The 5,360-nt window shown below is 33.4% G+C and overlaps 1 pseudogene; it reads right to left on the bottom strand.

Annotated features, from left to right (window-relative positions):
• Positions 1 to 1,687: 1,687 nt before the first annotated feature.
• LOC113373392 lies at positions 1,688 to 4,653 on the bottom strand (annotated as a pseudogene).
• Positions 4,654 to 5,360: the final 707 nt, after the last annotated feature.

Below are 5,360 nucleotides of genomic sequence, written 5' to 3'. Positions count from 1 at the left end.
CTATCAAATTGACAAATATAAAGATTTTACTTGGCTTGAACTAATTCACATAATTCTTTATGTTGTATATTTGTTTGTGTTGGTATAGATGTAAATGTGTATGTAATTTCATGTAATGTATGTTTAGCTTGCTCAATAGCTTATAGAAATTTGTCATTTTTGATTGCTGTTAATAAATATACGTAAAAAAAACTTGGCTTAGATTTTTTTCAACCAATTAACTGTGATTGACGAGCATGCTCGTCATGCAGAAGTAAACATTGACCATATGCTAATTAAATTGCATTTTTTTTTTTAAAAAAGTTTCGAAATATCAAGTTGTTTAGATTATTTTGCGGTTATGAATGTGTAAAGAATATAGTTTTAAGTGAATTTTTTTCTTAAGGCAAGTTCCATAAACTATGGCGAAATTTGAAAATAATATATGTACTTATTCAATAAGAATAAAGATATTTTTGTTTTTTTAACTTCCAGTGGTGTAAGTTACGTAAGTAATCGTCCAAAAATCGAAATTATTTTTTTTTTACATTTCTTTACGTTTTGAAGGTTTCTGAACATTTTGGCATACCTCAGAAAAAATGTGTGTGTGTGTATGTGTATGTATGTACGGATATAATTTATTCCCGTTTTTGGGCGCACGGATCAATCAATTTAAATGGTTCAAAAAATATTCGATTTCTATTGATAGGGAGATATGCTTATTAGCTTTTGGCAAAGGCAGGTCCAGCCGTTACGGAGATACAGAGCAAAGTGTGCAGAAAATAGAAATCGAGTTTTTGAGTAAACTGAGCATCCGATTTGAATGATCTAAAAAACATTCAATTAGTTATGATTGGGAGAAGTGATTATTAGTTTTAGGCAATGGCAGGCCCAGCCATTTCGAAGATACAGAGCTAAATGTGCAAAAAATGACTGTTTTTGAGAGAACTAAGCATTTGAATAATTCAAAAAATGTCTGCTCGTGTTGACAAAGCAAATACTTTTGGAAAAAAATATTCCAATTTTTTTTTTCAAAATTTTTTTTGTATCTTGATAATAATTCAGATTTTAATTTTAATTCTGGATAAAGTTACAGTATTTATAATAATCTATTTGAAAACATTTAATAATACTCGAACATTTCGTTACGGTACAGGAAGTTCCAGCTTATATACTTCAAATAAATAATTCTAACTTTGTAATTCAGTTTATATAATTCTTAGAAATATTAGACAATGTTACAATATTTATAATAATCTATTTGAAAACATTTAATATTTTTTTAACATCTCGTTACGGTAAAGGAAGTTCCAGCATTTAGCCTTAAGGCAAGATGTCATACGCCACTAGTTAAATATTAGTTACAATTAACAGCAAGTTTATATCTGTTAGAACATGAGAAAAGCCAAAAGTGCTGTAGCATTCGTTTAAGAAAATTATTTACCAAGTTTTTCAATTGAGCTAATATAGAAAATATAAAAAGTAAATGGCAATTAAAATATAAGTCTAAAACCTTTACTTTTTCATAAGTTGCAGGTATAGCATACATATATAATAATATATTAATTAAATATGGATTAAAAATTTATTATTCGACATAATGTACAAGACGTAAGACAAATCGACAGTGACACGTTTCTAATTTTTCACAAACTTTTTCACAAAACTGAGCATAAATTATCAAAATGCGGGCAGAAAATTTAATCGTTCATCTAAACTCCTCGCCAAATTCTTCGTCACAAATGTCATCGCAGTCCTCAGCGCAAGCTTCTTGATACTGTTGATACTCAGACACAAGATCTGTCATGTTGCTTTCGGCTTCGGTGAACTCCATCTCGTCCATGCCCTCGCCAGTGTACCAATGCAAGAAGGCCTTTCGCCTGAACATGGCTATAAACTGATCTCCGACCCTCTTGAAAATTTCCATAATAGCGGTCGTGTTGCCTATAAACGTAGCCGACATCTTAAGTCCGCGCGGCGGAATGTCGCACACGGCCGTTTTCACATTGTGCGGAATCCATTCCACGAAATAACTGCTGTTCTTGTTCTGAATATTCACCATTTGTTCGTCGACCTCCTTCATGGACATCCTGCCTCGGAAGACGGCGGCGACCGTCAGATATCGCCCGTGTCTGGGGTCGCAGGCCGTCATCATGTTTTTGGCGTCGAATAGCTGCTGCGTCAACTCGGGCACGGTGAGAGCACGATACTGTTGGCTGCCCCTCGACGTCAGCGGTGCAAATCCGGGCATGAAAAAGTGCAGCCGAGGAAATGGAACCATGTTCACGGCCAATTTGCGCAAATCCGCGTTCAACTGACCGGGAGAAACGGAGACAGGTGGTAACGCCCGACATGGTCGCGGATACCAAATGATTCAGATCGCCATACGTGGGAGTTGTGAGTTTTAGTGTGCGAAAGCAGATGTCGTGCAGGGCCTCGTTATCGATACAGTAAGTTTCATCGGTGTTCTCAACGAGCTGGTGGACCGAGAGCATGGCGTTGTAAGGTTCTACTACTGTGTCGGATACTTTGGGACTTGGAACGACGCTGAATGTGGCCATTATGCGGTCTGGATATTCTTCGCGAATTTTAGAAATGAGCAGGGAACCTAGACCGGAGCCAGTGCCGCCACCAAGCGAATGGGTCAGTTGAAAGCCCTTGAAAGAAATAATTGATATGTAGTTAGACCATTTGAACTCGTTTCAAAATAAAGTCACACATAAATTTTAGAAAATTGGGACTACATTATTAATTTCCTGTAGGGTAAGTTATAGTAATAGCACAAGAATTAAAAATGAAATTTTATATATCTTTACGATTCAAATATTTCTGATCATTTTGGCATACTTTAAAAAAAAAAGATGTTTGTGTGTGTGTGCGCATGTATGTGTAGATACAATTTTTCATCGACGATTTCGAGAACACAGATCAACCAAATAATTAACTAGTGGGGTGTATGGCATCGTGCCCTTAAGGCAAATTGCTGGAACTTCTCGTGCCGTAACGAAATGTTCGAGGAATACTGAATGTTTTCAAATGGATGATTATAAACATTGTAACATTGCCTAATATTTATAAGAATTATATAAACTGCATTGCAAAGTTGAAATTATTTGTTTAAAGTATATTAGAACTTTAGTCAGAACTAAAAATGAAATCTGAATCATTTTCGACATAGAAAAAAAAATTCTGAAAAAAAATTGAAAAAAAAAAATTTTTTTGAAACATAATTTTTTTCCGAAATCAGTTTTGTTAAAACAAGCAGAAAGTGTTTTGAATCATTTAAATCGGACGCTTAGTTCTCTCAAAAACTGCCATTTGTTTAAAATTTAGCTCTGCATCTTTGAAATGGCTGGCCCTACTTTTGCCAAAAACTAATAACCACTTTTCCCAATAATTACTAATTGAATGTTTTTAGATTATTCAAATCGGATACTCCTTTCTCTCAAAAACTCGATTTCTATTTTCTGCACTCTTTGCTCTTTATCTCCGTAACTGCTGGACCTGCTTTTGCCAAAAACTAATCAGCACATCTCCCTATCAATAGGAATCGAATGTTGTTTGAACCATTCAAATCGGTTGATCTGTGCGCCCGAAAACGTGACCGAAAAATTGTATCAATACATACATACACATACATCCATTTTTTTGAGGTATGCCAAATGTTCAGATACCTTCAAAACGTCGGGAAATGTAAAAAAAATTAATTTCGATTATTGGACGATTACCATAAATTACCCTATGGGAAGTTAAAAAACATACGATTCCTATTATAAGGAGACGTGCTGATCAGTTTTTGGCAAAGACAGGTTTAGCTGTTCCGAAAATACGGAGCAAAAAATGCCAAAAATCGAAAATAATTTTTTGAGAGAACGAAGCGTTCCTTTTAAATGATTTAAAAAACATTTTCATTGTATGTAACGTGTTAAGAAAATGAAGAACTAATGAATTTTTTGGAAAGGCAAAAGGCAAGTCAATGGTTGCATTTTCTATTTTTTGCCAATGGTTTCTTTTCTGGGAAGAGCGGGGCTTGAACATACGCGGAAAAACAATCTCAAAACTGTAAAGTTTTTTTTTTGTAAATGATTTATAAAACTAGAAGGCAAAAGCTGAACATAGAACAACCTTTTTACCGACGCACCTGTGACTCTACCCTATGGCATATAATATAATTTAAGTATCTTATCTTGATCATAGTAATTATAATTCTTATTTATGATCTCACTTGTACGCAATCACATCCTTCCGCTTCTTTTCGAACGACATCCAAAACAGGATCCACAAGTTCAGCACCTTCCGTGTAGTGACCTTTAGCCCAATTGTTGCCGGCACCAGACTGACCGAATACAAAGTTATCGGGACGGAAAATACGGCCGAATGGCCCAGATCTCACGGAATCCATAGTGCTGGGTTCCAGATCTACCAGCACTGCTCTTGGCACAAATTTACCCATAGCCTGGGTAATTAAGTAGTTAATTATAATTAATGTTGCAATGATGTTATTTTTAACATACCGCTTCATTATAATAAACATTAATTCTTTCCAATTGCAAATCGCTATCACCGTGATAACATCCCGCCGGATTAATTCCATGTTCATCAGATATCACCTCCCAAAATTTTGCTCCAATTTGATTACCGCATTGGCCAGTGTATATGAACGATTTCCCGCATATTTTACACTTTAAATTTAGAACGACCGGACGCAAAAATAAAACCTCAAAATAAAGTTATTGTAAATTTAGAATTTAGAAAAATTAATTTTATCGGTCGTGTATAACCGTCAAATCCAAATCGTGAAATTTTGAAAATTACTGAAACACGCGAGTTGTGAGTGTATTGTTTACATGATTTTGAAATGATGGCTAGATGTGATATTATTTGTCATTTTGATTAATTGAATTAAATTGCTTTAATAAAAATGGTGATTATGGAAAGATTCTGAATTGCATAGTTATATATATTTATATAATTTTTAGATTTTTTTGTTCGACGTTGAGACATATTCTTGAGTGTTAATTTGAAGCCAATTGTCGAAATAAAAGAAACAATAAATATGAACTATTTATTTATACATAATTGATTTATTAAATACATAATTTATTATATACATAATTATATAAAACTACTTGCATCAAACTATTTGAATATAATATTAAATAACCACCAATCAATGTAATTTTTATATTAATTACTTCTTTACAAGCAAAAATAACAATTATTCAATATGATTTTTTTCTACGCTTTATACAATGAATTATTTTTTAATACATTTATTTTAGTAAAAGAGATTAAATTCAATGAGAAATTATACAAGTAAATTTAAGGAAGTAGAAAAAGCAGAAAAATATTTTTCTCCCGCCTAACTGGTGAATTAACAA

Source organism: Ctenocephalides felis, unplaced genomic scaffold (genome assembly GCF_003426905.1).
Source record: "Ctenocephalides felis isolate EL2017-DRISC unplaced genomic scaffold, ASM342690v1 CF-g0.4_SCAFFOLD_01604, whole genome shotgun sequence".
NCBI lineage: Eukaryota > Metazoa > Arthropoda > Insecta > Siphonaptera > Pulicidae > Ctenocephalides > Ctenocephalides felis.
Note: the sequence above shows the minus strand (reverse complement) of the source record. Positions and strands in the feature narration are given on the sequence as shown.